This window comes from Triticum dicoccoides, chromosome 3B (genome assembly GCF_002162155.2).
Source record: "Triticum dicoccoides isolate Atlit2015 ecotype Zavitan chromosome 3B, WEW_v2.0, whole genome shotgun sequence".
In the NCBI taxonomy this organism is placed as follows: domain Eukaryota; kingdom Viridiplantae; phylum Streptophyta; class Magnoliopsida; order Poales; family Poaceae; genus Triticum; species Triticum dicoccoides.
In genome coordinates, this window is record NC_041385.1 from 136,168,345 (window position 1) to 136,183,558 (window position 15,214).

Genomic DNA, 15,214 nt, shown 5'->3' on the forward strand with positions numbered 1-15,214 from the left:
AGCCCCGCAGAGAGCGGTACTACCGCTTGGGTGGGCGGTACTGTCGCTGAGCCAGCGGTACTACCGCGCCACCTAGTGGTACTAACGCTCGCAAGAGAGGAGCAAGGCCCTGGACTCAGCATGGTACTACCGCGGTGGTACGGGCAGTACTACCGCTCAGGAGCGGTACTACCGCCACTACTGCCACGACCAGTACCGCAAAACCCGACACGAGAAAACAAGGGTTCGAGTCGAGGAGGTAGTGGCCCGGAGCCTTAGCGGTACTACGACCGAATCCAGTAAGCGGTACTACCGCTTGCTGGCTTCGGCGGTACTACCGCGGAGGCCCGCAGTACTACCGCTGGGGCCAGACAGAGAGGGTAGAGAGGGGAATGAGGGCTCCATCAAAGTGGGAAGGAACAGCGGGTGCAATATGAATGTATACGTGTTGATTCCACCCTAGCCATACCAAAGCGGATCCCCTCTTGATAGTACGGTGACTCCTACGCAACTAGTCCACCAACAGAGAAACGAAAGGGGCTGCACCGTCTTGAATAAAACACCGAGGGAAGGGAATCGTCTCGTGCCAAAGGATGAATATCTGAAAATCTCAATGCACACGATTAGTCCGCAAAAGCATTGTCATCAATCACCAAAACACCTTGGGGATAAATATGCCTTCACAACGTGTACACATGGCACCTCTCCCAAGGCCTCTGACACAACCACCTATGATTTTTTTCTTCTAATATCTCATAAACTGGATCATGATTCAAAAACATAATTACGACCATAGAAGGTAAATGGAGCTGCACTTGGTCAAACATTACAATATTGATTATATGAAAGTGTTGTCAAGACTTGCCACGACATCGGCTACAATATCAATTGAAATTTTGTTGATTCAGTGGACGCATATCAATCGCAGGCACTTGAAGGTGCAACATCATCTAGCTTTCACTTAATCTGATAAAAAAATGTGAGAACTAAACTAAAGATGCAATATAAAGAGTGATATAATTTGTGCATACATGCTCCTCGCATTACCGCTACGGTAGGTTCATAAGAAAAGAAAAGGCATATCACCCACAATAAGAAGAAGAAATTACCACTATTGTAGGTCGCCATTTTATGCTCAACACTTCCTTTCCACAGTCCTGATATCGTTGGGTTCGCCATCCACAAGTTTCCGGTAGTAATAAGTAACAATATGCACAATTGCATATTCAAGAAAATATTATTGAAATTCAATATGTACCTTATTATAAGTCAATTTCGATAGAAGCATATGACAATGATCCACATTATTGGCATTTTTATCCACTACTGTCCTCCAGATATAAAAAATTAACAGATTGGCTCCAACCATGCATAGCAAGATTATCTATTTATCTGCATTAAGCAATAGAGAGCTCTTATTTTTAGGTGAGCGGTTTATGAGAATAGCATATCCTAGCTGCAATGCAGATGTTTCAGGAACACATATTTGAGAATTGCTAAAGCTATCAACAACATAGATCTATGTGTTTTTTCTCAATCATCTTACAACTTGGAAATACTAATTGCCATTGATGCAATCCTATTAGAAACAAAATTTTGCATCATGAGCCCTACAACTTGGATGGGCCTAGACTTGTCAATTATATGTACACATACCCACTTTGTTGACTCAAGTAAATTCAAGGTAATGCTATACAACGATCTTTCTACTTTTCATACTTAAGACCATAGGAAATAGAAACATAATTTTTTTTTAAAAAACACAATACAAAGAGACAAGTAGCTTTCACGTGACACTTGATTGTCCTGGTATATAAAAATCTTCATCATCATCATCATCGTCTTCGATCTGTTTAACATAATCTTCTAAGTTCTGCAATAACCAACAACATGACAGGGTTAGAAATAATTTCAAATACAAGTTTGCACATGCAGGTATATATGAAAGTTGACATAGAGGATTACTCTGAAAGTGATTGATTTGATGAGTTCTTTGTCTTCTTCATCTAGTTATGTTACTGTTGTTTCCTCCTGTAGCCGCACACAAAATGACCAATATTAGAGAGAAAATATTTTAAGAAAATGATGCCACAGGACCACCATGCCATGAGCAAAACACTCTACATATTACCCAAAATGTGAACCACTACACGTGAAACTTTTATCAAATATAGAGAAAACAAAGTATGTGAGATCTTGCCTTTTGATGAGTGGAATGCTTCAAAAGTTCATGCATCTGGTCAACGGAGACTCCAACATGTCTAGACTGTATACAACACAATAAAACAATGTCAGTAGTAAGTAAAGTCAAAATATTTCATGTGCATGTACAAGTACAGGTTAACTGAACTTAAAAGAATGGCAAGATGCCCAGATCGTACTTTCATCGACAACATCTCTTCTAAAGCGGCAAGTATGTCCATGTCTTGCTTTGAATGCATTGCTCTGTTCTCAAGTGCTCTCATTGCATCTTCCATCTCCCCCACTTCTCACTTCCTATTCTCTTTATCCACAACCTGAACAATGGAAAATAAACAAATATGATTAAATTGAAGCAGGCGAGATGTACCTGCAACCCTGCAAGGGGGTGCATGCTGGCATCAAGAAAGGTGGGCTGTCGCTCGAAAATCCTATAGATCCTTCACCTCCATCCTCTCTCCTAGTGCTGCAGCTTCAGGAGAAAAGACAAGAGAAGTCGGCGGCGGCTGGGGGAAGACGGAGGAGTCGTTCCACCACGGACAGGAACGATCAAGGACTGCTCCTCCATGGGATGCGAGCTGAAGGAGATGACGGAAACAGGACGCAACCTGTGTCGCGGGCGAGGGGATGGGAAAAGAGAGAGATGAGAAGTCTGGGTTGAATGCCTAGCAGACGAAGGAAATACCTAGAGGCAGCGGTGGCCTGGAGAGTCTAGGCGGCGGCAATACGGCAACGAGGCAAGTCCAGGTGGCGGCGAGCTACTCCCTTCTGCGGTGGCGGCAGCTGCTCGTTCGTGCAGTCGCCCAAACCACTGTTGTAGCCTCGATCTGGATTGGGTGGGTGGATGGATCGAAGCTGAGGGCGATGGATGCGGTCTTGATGGGGACTAGATTAGGGTTCGACAGTGGATGGACCTCACGCGTAGCTCGTAGGCCTCCCTCCTTCGAATGGGCTACTGGCTCGCGAAGGCCCAATGCACCAGAATCGTCCGTTTTGGCCCGTGGAGCAGCAGCCCACAGGACAACTGGGCCGGATTAGCCCCACTGCGAAACAGATTGCTTTTCACATTAAATCTGACGGCCAGGAACTTCCAGATCGCGAAAACGGACGGCTAAAAATGCAAATCATTGTGAGGCCTTGCTTTAGGTGCGCTTATACTGTCCTTAGTGTCGTCAGAATTTCGCGACAATAGTCATGATTCGGGAATTTGTGCAGCAAGATGCACAAAGAGGATTTACATATGAGATTCGGACAAGTGGTTTACCAATACTCGAGCCCTCTGTCTTAGAGGTAACGAAACTGCTGCACACACGACGAGTAGTGCGCACGATACATGCACGATGGCACATCTAGTGCTGATCTGCCGTGCACGAATGGCTAGACTGCATTGCCGTCCACAAATCATGCACAGTGTGTCGTGTGCATAGTAGTTCTTGAGAGGTAATACCCTGCTTGTGCCGAGTGTTTAATCAAGCCTCTTATGAGGATAAACAAAGAACAAGTGTAAGACCATACAAATATTCTAATATAATAGAAACACATATGCTCTGTACCCCTTGATTCATGCAACCCAAGGGCACTCAACTAGGGTTTCCTCTGCCTCCCGCTAGTCTCCTATGGTCTTATGACCATGCATATGCAATGGATCCCAACCTTTGTCGACGGGATGACTCTGTTTTATGTGAGTTTTTTAAATTTTGTTAGGGTTTTTGCTAAACCTGTGCATGGACAACCCAACTCAGCGGCCCGAGCCTAGAAGCTCGGCATCTGGGCCGGGCTCGGGAGCAGCTTTTCCGCTCGAAGCCTGGCCTGAAGCCCGAACTAAGCTTGAAAGTCATCAAAATAATTATTTTAATTAAACAGTAGGTGTAAAAAAAATCAAAATACCTCCAAATTGATTATTTTAATGCAAAAGTGCATTGTTCATAAGTTTCGGACCCGGCCGAGCTGGGATCAGGCTTGGGATCTTGACTTCCGGTTTTGACAAAGCCCGCCTCGAAACCCGGCCCGACTCCGGGTTTGAATACGTCTAGTTTGTGCCATACTCGGGAAGACGAGGTGGTGACTACTTCGTGAAGATGGAATAAGGTTGTCTCCGCCTAGCTCCCATCCCCGCGATGTTTATAGCATTGTCGGAGGGCGTGTGGAGATACATCTCCAGCGGATCTTGGAGGATTCGGTTGGTATTTGTACTCCCTAATGTCCTTTTTAGTCTGCATAAGCAAGAATTGTCTGGTGCACTGGTGCTATGAGGCCTTAAGGGTGTGTTTAGTTCGAGGAACCAACTGAAATGTAATGGGTCGAACGTGTTCTAGGGCCACGTTCTAGCGTTCGGTTGGTAACTAGGATGAAACCTACTTGTTCCCATCGATTGAATATTCCGTTGAGATCCAGAACCAAGCGTTCTCTCCAGATCGAGCGGACCATGCGGAACCGTGCTTAGCGCTCGTCCCTCTCTCTCTCTCGTGCGCGCGAGCCTCCTCTCCTCCTCTTGCACGAAGCCCCCTCGATCCATCCCTCCCTGATCCGCGCCGCCGGCCGGTCCTCTCCTGAATTCGGGCCGCCAGCGGCTCCTATGCCTCGCCTCGTCCTGAATCGGCTGGCAGGCGGCAGGTGCATGGGCGCTGGGTGCGGGTCTCATGCCGGAAAGACCAGCGGTGGCATCCAGTGCTCAGGCGACAGTTGGACAGGGCGGCTGCCGATGCGGGGGGCACCGATGGGCGCATGGCCAATGTCGGATTTCGGGTTCCGGCAGACCCTCTAGATTCGAACACTGGTGTGCGGGCAGAGATTTCGCCCTCTACCTACCTGCACCTCACCGCCTCGCTAGGATCTAAGCTATGAAAGGAACAACACAAGAGACACAGGGTTTATACTAGTTCGGGCCACCATTATGGTGTAATATCCTACTCTAGTTTGTGGTGTGGTGGATTGCCTCTTGGGCTGATGATGAACAATACAAGGAAGAATAGCCTCGCGAGGGTCTGTTCTTGGCTGGTGCAATGAACTGCTCGGGAGAGTTCGGTCGCTCTTTCTCTGCTGGTTTCTAGATGATGATCTCGATCTTCCAATTCCCCTACCTTGTGGGTGGCTAGTACTATTTATAGGCAAAGGCCCTGGGCCTCTTCCCAAATATTGAGCGGGAAGGGCGCCAACAATTGGCCATGTTGAAGGGGAACATCTAGTACACTTATCCTGACTAAAGTTGGTCCTAACCTGTCAAAGGCTCTGGTGGTGACGCCGGCTTGGGCTCCACAATGACCTCCTTCCTGCCGTTGCGACGGTCTTGGTCTTGTTGCACCGAAATGGATGCCTTTGCTTGATGCTCTCGCCTGCGCTTGCTCCCTTTGCACCAAAGAGGAAAGGAGGACACTGCGCGGGCTGGCGCCCACCTGGCGCCCTTGGTCGTCATGGCTTGCGTCATGGGCACCTCGTGAGGTACCCCGCCTTGATCTCTCCGCCTCCTCGCGAGCCAGCCCGACGAGGCCGTGCCGGAGAAAGCTTCCTGTCGTCCACCCCGCGAGGCTTGACCCCTCGCGAGGGTCTTGAGCTCGTGCTGATGAAGATGGGCCGTGCTGGGCCACCCCTTGAGCCACGCCGCAGGCCGCAGGCAGGCAAGTCTGGGGACCCTCGTTTCCAGAACGCCGACAGTAGCCCCCGGGCCCAAGGCGCGCCCCGGACTTGGCTGAGCAGAGAAGCGAAGGGGCAAGTGCGAAGCACCGCGGGCCCTAACAGCCTGCGGCCTCGGGCGCCGCGTGTCGGTTGATTGGACGTGGGCGGCTCCGCTCCCCTACGATGCCTCGGCAACCGCACAAACTGACAAGTCCCTGCATGCAAAGCGGGTCATGATTACCTATGATCGTGGAGGCCGACAGTTGGCCTCCTCTGGCTATAAGTACGGGACGGCGCCTGCCCTTCTGGTCCATCCCCTCTTGCTTCTCCTTCTTCTTCATGGCTCCGCCAAAGAGGTTCTCGGCCGTGGAGAAAGGAAAGGCCCGCCAGGTGGAGCCCGACTCTCCCCCACCCAAGCGCGGTCGAGGCCGTCCCCGCAAACACCCTGCGACTCCCATGGTGGCTCCTCGCGGTCACGGAGGCGATCTTCCGCATGGTGACGGGCAGCAGGCCGCCACTAGGGGACGCGCTATGGCCGCGCGACCCCCTAGGCCGCGCTCCCACTCGGTAGAGGTACTGCCGGAGTTTGTGGTGTGGTCGGCGGAACCGGCCAGCACCTGGCTCCAACTTCCTCGCTTCCTCCTAGGTGAGCTTCCGGCTGGCGCCCCGGGCGGCCTCTGGCTTCAGGCGGACGGTTGCTGCAGCCGAGCCTCCTGGGCTTCATTGGAGGTCTCTGCAGCCGGGAGCCTAGCCCTGACCCGCGGCTGGCAAACGTTTGCCCGCGCGCGTGGTCTGGGTCGGCGGTGCACCCTGCACTTCAAGTTCACGGTGATGCCACCCTCTATGTGAGGGTGTTCGGGGAAGATGGTCGCTGCGCTGGGTGTTGCCCTGAGAACGATGACCGCGGTCGTGGGTCCAGCCCCGGCGACGATGAAGACGACAGCGAGCGCGTGGTCGGCGGCGGTTGGGGTTCATCGAGCTTCGACGGCTCTTCTTCGGGCAGCGGCTCCTCCAGCGGTGGCTGCGATCAGCCTCCGCGCTGCCGCGCCCGCCTGGAGGGAGGTAGCGGGTCTGCCCGTCGTCGCGCCTTGGTGAAGCGCGAGGTGGAGTCCTGCTGAGCTCCGGAGGCGGTTCGAGTCTCCCCCGCGAGTTGGTGTCAGGCGAGTCGCGCCCGTTTTGTTCTTTTTCCCTTTTCCTGCACAAAGAGACAGTAGTGTAGGGCCCCGCGGGGGCGTTCTTGGACTATTGTTGTTAATTATCGTGTTGCTTCCGTTATTCCGGTATTGTGCCTTTGTGCCGCACGCCTGCGCGTAAAAATTACTTAGCTCGGGGAGGAGGCCTATTGTGACCTTTGCTTCCCGAGGCCGAGGCCTCGTCGGCCGTTTCACGCCCTGTGAGTGTTAGTCTGGAGAGGTAGTTCCCGGCCTCAGCTATGGAGGCGACCGACCCAGGTCCTGTGTTCGCGTCGCGGTGCCCGTGGGGCACAGACTGGAGGGGTGCTCCTGTAGTGGACCCGGGTAGGAAAGCCTCGAATGATAAGGGAAGAAAACACTCGCGAGGGTGCCCGCGTCGCTCCCTCGCGAGACTTGCGCGAGAGAAATCGGGGCAGGAGAGCGAAAACAAGGCAAAGAGTCACAAGCCAAAGGCGAAAACAGCTTCAATAAAACCTCGAATGGGGATGAACAAGCCAACTGCAGAAAGCAAATGAGAAAAGCCGCGTCCGGCACCTAATCTAGTCTTCGACATCTTCTCACCAGCGTGGAGCTAAGTGCTGCCACTGGGCGTGGGTGGGAGCCCCAGGGCCTAAGGCCGGCGCTCCTGAGACTCCGGGGCATGTACAGCCCCAACTCATTTACGTGAGAGTGTCACGGACGGCGAGCTTCACAGGCATTGGCCTTCTTCACAGGCTCCGGGCCTTCCTTGGAAAGATAAGCTTCACAGGCGTTCGCCTTCCTCACAGGCACCGGGCCTTTTCCAAAACGCGACAGCTTCATAGCGTTCGCCTTCTTCACAGGCTCTGGGCCTTTTCCAAGACGCGACAACTTCACATGCGTTCACCTTCTTCACAAGCTCTGGGCCTTTTCCAAAACGCGATAACTTCACAGGCGTTCGCCCTCTTCACAGGCTCTGGGCCTTTTCCAATACGCGACAACTTCACAGGCGTTCGCCTTCTTCACAGGCTCTGGGCCTTTTCCAAGACGCGACAACTTCATAGGCGTTCGCCTTCTTCACAGGCTCTGGGCCTTTTTAGGGGTAAAACCTCCGGAGGTGCTGGATGTTCCACGCGTTCTGGACGGGTACCCCCTCTTGAGTCTCCAAGCGCGCGGAGCTGGGTCTGGAAACATGAACAACCTTGAACGGGCCCTCCCACATGGGAGAGAGCTTATGCAGTCCCTCCCTGGAGAGAACCCGCCTGAGCACGAGGTCCCCTACCTCGAGAGTCCTGGGGCGGATGTTGCGGTAGTGGTATCGCCGCGGCGCTTGTTGGTATCTTGCCGCACGGAGCGCAGCTTCCCGGTGACGCTCCTCCCCCAGCACGAGGTCCGTCCCCCGCATGGCGTCCTGCTGCGCCTCGTCGAACGCCAGGACCCGTGCGGAACGATGTCTGACCTCGTGAGGGAGGACCGCTTCAGCTCCATAGACCAGGAAGAATGGGGTCTTGCCAGTTGGCTTGGTCGCGGTTGTGCGGATGGACCACAACACGGACTGAAGCTCGTCGTACCAACCTCGGCCGCAGGCCTCCAACTTCTTCTTGAATGTCCTGGTCTTGAGGCCTCTCAGGACCTCCGCGTTGGCCCGCTCAGCCTGATCGTTGCTCCGGGGGTGCGCCACTGAAGTGTAGCATATCTGCGTTCCAAGGTTAGCATATTATGTTTTGAAGAGGTTACTGGTGAACTGCAAACCGTTATCGGTGATGATGCGGTTCGGCACCCCGAACCGGCTCACGATGCCCTTGATGAACTTGACCGCAGAACCCGCGGGGATGGTGCAGACGGCTTCCACTTCAGCCCACTTGGTGAACTTGTCCATGGCGACGTAGAGGTAGCGATAGCCCCCTGGCGCCCGAGGAAATGGGCCCAGGATATCCAGCCCCCAGACTACGAATGGCCACGAGAGGGGTATAGTTTGCAGGCCTCCCGCCGGCTGATGGATCTGTTTGGCATGGAATTGGCAGGCCTCACAAGCCTTCACCAGTTCGACGACATCATTGAGCGCAGTGGGCCAATAGAATCCGCTGCGGAACGCCTTGCCAACGAGGGTCCGCGACGATGAATGATGCCCACAGTCTCCACCGTGTATATCCGCCAGCAGTTCCTTCCCCTGCTCCCTGGAGATGCAGCGCAGGGACACGTCATTCGGTCGCCTCCGGTAGAGCTCTGCATCCCTGATGCAGTATGCTGTGGCTTGCTGCGCCACGCGCTCCGCTTCCTCCTCCTTCTCTGGCAAGGTCCCTTGCGTCAAGTAGTTCCGGAGCTCCGCGATCCAGCACCCCTCCTGAGGCTCCATCGTCAAGAGCAAGCGTGATCCTGAGGCCGGGCCACAGACCGGGGCTCCCGAGGCTAGCGGCTGGGGGAGCTCCTCCCGAGGCTGCACTGCGCTTGACAGGGATGGCGTGGCCGAGGGCTTGAAGAGCCGTTCTCGAAGACGCCAGGCTCCTGAGGTAGCCGCCTGGATGCTTGTTTGGCGATGTCGTCGGGCTCCTGATTGGTGCCACGGGGCACATGCTACAACTCTAGCCCCCAGAACTACTTCTCCATCCTGCGGACCTCCGCAAGGTAGGCTTCCATGTGCTCATCCCTTGGCTCATATACTTTGTTGGAGAAGTTGACGAGGAGTTGTGAATCGCCCTTGATGGTAAGGCGCTTCACTCCTAGGGCTGCTGCGGCCTTCAGGCCTGCTATTAGGCCTTCATATTCCGCTATGTTGTTGGAGACCTTTTCTCCGTGCTGGAACAGAGCAGCCTTGAGGCCCGGCGCCTCTGTCCACTCTGGCACAAAATCTACCAAGGCGGCCCCCTTGATGACTCTGGTTGTGCTGAATTCGAGTTGAAACGCTTGTAGTTCAATGTTCCACACAGCGACTCTTCCAGCTGAGTTAGGGCTCCTGAGCACCCTTTCCAAAGGGTACGCTGAGACAACCTTGATGGGGTGGCCCTGAAAATAATGCCGCAGCTTGCGCGAGGCCACCAATAGTGCAAGGAGGAGTTTCTGAGGCATGGGGTACCGCGCCCTCGCGTCGCACAACACTGTGCTGACGAAGTACACGTGGTGTTCAACGAGGTTGGGAGTGCTGGTGTCGATGGCACCCTCCGGAGACCGTGGCGCCTCGTGAGACAGGGGAGCCTCCAGCGGCTGGTCGCTAGGGGGAGGGGTCTCTGCTGCCCCGAGCGTGTTCCCCTGCGGCGGCTGATCCTTCTTGGCTGTGGTAGTGGCCCCTGTGGGTCTTCCTTGATCATGCTTCGCCTCGACCCGGGCAGCCGCCGCGGCTTTGGTCCGACGCTCCTTCCTAACCGCCACCAGGGCTGCGCTGGTGGAGTAGGGAGTGGCTGCGAGGTAGAGCACCAGGGGTTCCTGAGGGCGCGTGGCCACCATTACCGGAGGGCTGGTTAGGTACCTCTTGAGATCTTGGAACGCCTTGTCGGCCTCTTCAGTCCATTCAAAGGGTCCCTTTTTCTTCATCAGCTGGAAGAAAGGCAGCGCCCGCTCCTCCAACTTGGAGATGAAGCGCCCTAGTGCTGTCACGCGCCCAGTGAGCTTCTGCATTTCTCTGAGGGTCTTTGGCGGGCTCATGTCCTCGACCGCCTTGACCTTTTCTGGGTTAGCTTCGATGCCTCGATGGGACGCGAGGAAGCCCAAGAGCTTGCCTGAGGGGACCCCAAACACACACTTCTCTGGGTTGAGCCGCAGGCTTACAGCGTTGAGGCTCGCAAAGGTTTCCTCCAGGTCTTGTATCAGGGTCTTGGCCTCGCGAGACTTCACCACAATATCATCGATGTAAGCCTCAACATTCTTCCCGAGCTGTGGGCCCAAGGTGATGTGCGTCAGCCGCTGAAAGGTCGCCCCTGCGTTGCGCAGCCCGAACGGCATGCATGTGTAGCAGTACACCCCACACGGGGTTAGGAAAGCCGTTTTTTCCACATCTTCTACCGCCATCTTGATCTGGTGATACCCAGAGAAGGCATCCAAGAAACATAACAGATCGCACTCGGCAGTGGAATCGACGATCTGATCGATGCGGGGGAGCGGAAACGGATCTTGCGGGCAGGCTTTGTTGAGGTTGGTGAAGTCGACACACATACGTTCCTTCCCCCCTTTCTTTGGCACGACGACTGGGTTGGCCAACCAATCCGGGTATTGGACCTCGCGAATGACCCTTGCAGCTTCCAACTTGCGGGTCTCTTGGACGATGAAAGCTTGCTTTTCCGTGGACTGCCGCCTTGCCTTCTGCTTCACGGGGCGAACATTGGGGCACACGTTGAGGTGATGCACGATTACGCCTCTAGGGATCCCCGCCAGCTGATCTGGCTCCCATGCGAATACCTTCTTGTTCACGCACAGGAACCTGACCAGGGCCTCCTCCTGCTCGGGCTCGAGGTTGGCGCCAATGGTGAAGGTGGCGTCAGTGGACCCGTCCTCATCGACCAGTATCTGCTTAGTTTCTGCCTTGTCCTGGGTGAACAACTGTTTCTTCTTGGCTGGCGCAGCCCCTTGGGCTCAGGGGCGTCCGAGTCGGCAGGCTGCACCGTCGCCGCCGCCTTGCGAGCTTGAGCACTTGCAATGCATCCCCGGTGTCTCCGGACACGGTGAGGACGCTGCTGCTCCCGGGCATCTTCATGAGGTTGTACGCTGGGTGAGTCGCGGCCATGAATCGGGCCAGCGTTGGGTAGCCGAGGATGGCGTTGTATGGGAGGCCGATGGGGGCAATGTCGAAGTCGATTAGCTCTGTGCGGAAGTTGTCGTAGGTGCCGAAGGTTACCAGGAGGCGGATCTGCCCCAGGGAGCTGGACGACCCACCCCCGACGCCCAAGAAGGGACGGCTGGGCTGAACCCGCTCCTGTGGTATGTGAAGGAGGCTGAAGGCTTCAATCGAGAGCACGCCGAGGCTCGCGCCGCCGTCGATGAGGGTCCTGGTGACGGCCACCTGGCAAATGGTGGGGGTGCACATCATCGGGAGCACGCCCGAGCAGGCTGAGTTGGAGGGGTGGTCCTCCGAGCTGAAGGCCAGATCGGCCTTGGGCGCCGACCGACCTGAGGGAGCCCCCTGCCGCGTGGAGGCAGCGCCGACCTGGCGGACGAATGGCTTGACGTGGCGGCCTGAAGGTGGCGCCTGCGAGCCGCCTAGGAGGGCCGCGATGACCGGGGGCACCGGCGCGGCATGCTGGGCGAGGAAGAGGTTGTGCAACTCTTCCCAAGGGGCCACGGAAGCCGCCGGCAGGTGGAGCAGCCACATGCGCGGGGCGTCGGTGAGGGCCATGGGAAGCCAGTCAGCCATGGCCCCGTCGCCGCCTCCTGCTTCGAGGATGGCCTCCTCGTACGCCAGCAGGAAGGCCAGCGGATCAGTTGTGCCGTTGTAACGCGGCGGTGCCGCTGGCTTGAACTTGTCCGGCCACCGCGCTTGTCGCAAGGCTGGGGCCAAGGCTCGGAGCCCGCTGGCCCCCGCGCTAGGCGCTGGCGACCGGAGCGGGCGGCGCGCTGCTCATCGCAGGGCGAGTCGCGATGTCGGCGGAGAGCGGGTCGGCGGAAGGGTAAGCTTCGGCGCACCCCCTACCTGGCACGTCAAATGTCGGATTTCGGGTTCCGACAGACCCTCTAGATTCAAACACTGGTGTGCGCGCGGAGATTTCGCCCTCTACCTACCTGCACCTCACCGCCTCGCTAGGATCTAAGCTATGAAAGAAACAACACAAGAGACACAGGGTTTATACTAGTTCGGCCACCATTGTGGTGTAATACCCTACTCTAGTTTGTGGTGTGGTGGATTGCCTCTTGGGCTGAAGATGAACAATACAAGGAAGAACAACCTCGCGAGGGTCTGTTCTTGGCTGGTGTGATGAACTGCTCGGGGGAGTTCAATCGCTCTTTCTCTGCTGGTTTCTAGATGATGATCTCGATCTTCCGACCCCCCTACCTTATGGGTGGCTAGTCCTATTTATAGGAAAAGGCTCTGGGCCTCTTCCTAAATATTGAGCGGGAAGGGCGCCAACAATTGGCCATTTTGAAGGGGAACATCTAGTACACTTATCCTGACTAAAGTTGGTCCTCGCCTGTCAAAGGCTCTGGTGGTGACGCCGGCTTGGGCTCCACAATGACCTCCTTCCTGCCGTTGCGACGGTCTTGGTCTTGTTGCACCGAAATGGATGCCTTTGCTTGATGCTCTCGCCTGCGCTTGCTCCCTTTGCACCAAAGAGGAAAGGAGGACACTACGCGGGCTGGCGCCCGCCTGGCGCCCTTGGTCGTCATGGCTTGCGTCATGGGCACCTTGTGAGGTACCCCGTCTTGATCTCTCCGCCTCCTCGCGAGCCAGCCTGACGAGGCCGTGCCTGAGGAAGCTTCCTGTCGTCCACCCCGCGAGGCTTAGCCCCTCGCGAGGGTCTTGAACTCGTGCTGATGAAGATGGGCCGTGCTGGGCCGCCCCTTGAGCCACGCCGCAGGCCGCAGGCAGGCAAGTCTAGGGACCCCCGTCCCCAGAACGCCGACAGCCAAGGCCGGGAAGAGGGGCGCCTGAATCCAGGCGGCAGCCATATAGGCGAGCGACGTTGGCAGCTTACAAGAATTCCGGAAGGTTCAGATGGCTGATCCATGTAAGCACTGATCCTTGAGAAGCTTCTTACGGGGTTGGGCTAAGCATCTAAGTGGGGTGTATAAGGTTGAGAAGGATAGACTCCTCTCTCTTATACAGGCATTGGACGTAAAAGATGAATCTGCGCTGTTATTGCCTACCGAGCTCCAAGTTAAAAATGAGGCGGAGAAGAGGCTGAAAGAACTTCTCCGCGAAGAAGAATTGAAGTGGGCTTTGCGTGCCAAGGTCCGCAAGGTAGTCCAAGGGGACGCGAATACTCAATTCTTCCACCTCATTGCTAATGGTAAACACAGAAAGAAGCGGATCTTTCAGGTAGAGCAGGATGAGGGTACTATTCTAGGGCAGGATAATCTCAAAACCTATATTACCGAATACTATAGACAGCTATTTGGACCGCCGGAGGCCAATTGTGTGTCCCTCGATGAGTCCAGGGTTGAGGACGTGCCTCAATTGACTGCTGCTGATAATGATATCCTGGCTGCCCCGTTCTCAGAAAAGGAGGTGTTTGAGGCTATTGCACAAATGAAAAACAATAAGGCTCCCGGTCCGGATGGGTTCCCGGCTGAGTTTTATAAAAAGTGTTGGCACATTATTAAGGGGGATTTACTACCTATGTTTCATGATCTATTCTCTGGACAGCTTCAATTATTTCACTTGAATTTTGGAACTATCACCTTGCTTCCGAAGAAAACGGATGCTGCGAGGATTGAGCAGTTCAGGCCGATCTGCCTCCTCAATGTTAGTTTCAAAATCTTCACCAAGGTCAGAACTAATAGGCTCACACAGATTGCACAATCTGTGGTGCAGCAATCCCAAACTGCTTTCATGCCGGACAGGAACATCCTTGAAGGGGTGGTTGTCCTTCATGAAACGCTCCATGAAATCCATTCCAAAAAATTAGATCGAGTAATTTTTAAGGTGGATTTCGAAAAAGCGTACGATAAAGTTAAGTGGCCATTCCTCCAACAGGCATTGCGTATGAAAGGTTTTGATGAAGCCTGGCGCCGACAGGTCGAATCATTTACGCAAAAAGGGAGTGTGGGAATTAAAGTGAATGACGACATAGGTCATTATTTCCAGACACATAAAGGCCTAAGACAAGGAGATCCGATGTCCCCTATCCTGTTTAACATTGTGGTGGATATGTTAGCAATTTTGATAGGCCGGGCTAAGGAAAATGGTCAAGTGGGTGGGTTGGTTCCTCATCTTGTGGAGGGAGGTGTTTCCATCCTTCAGTACGCCGATGATACAATCATCTTTATGGAGCATGATTTGGCCAGGGCGAGAAATATGAAGCTTGTGTTATGCCTGTTTGAACAATTAACCGGGTTAAAGATTAACTTCCATAAGAGCGAATTGTTCTGCTTTGGTAGAGCCAAAGACGACCAGGAGTCTTATAGGAAGTTGTTTGGGTGCGAGTTGGGGAGTTTACCCTTCTCTTACCTTGGTATCCCGATTCACCATCGTAGGCTAACAAACAGAGAATGGAAGTGCATCGAGGATCGTTTTGAGAAAAAACTGAGCTGTTGGAAGGGTAAGCTCATGTCATACGGAGGCCGGTTGATTTTGATTAATTCGGTGCTCACGAGTATGCCTATGTTTCTCTTATCTTTCTTTGAGGTCC

At 54.4% G+C, this 15,214-nt stretch overlaps 1 long non-coding RNA gene across 1 annotated transcript; it reads right to left on the bottom strand.

Moving 5' to 3' along the window:
- Positions 1 to 2,178: 2,178 nt before the first annotated feature.
- Positions 2,179 to 3,062, bottom strand: LOC119280979. Its single transcript, XR_005138236.1, has 3 exons — positions 2,625 to 3,062; positions 2,361 to 2,495; positions 2,179 to 2,245 (listed from the first exon to the last, which is right to left on the bottom strand). It is a non-coding gene; the product is annotated as an uncharacterized LOC119280979 (long non-coding RNA).
- Between the last annotated feature and the right edge of the window lie 12,152 nt (positions 3,063 to 15,214).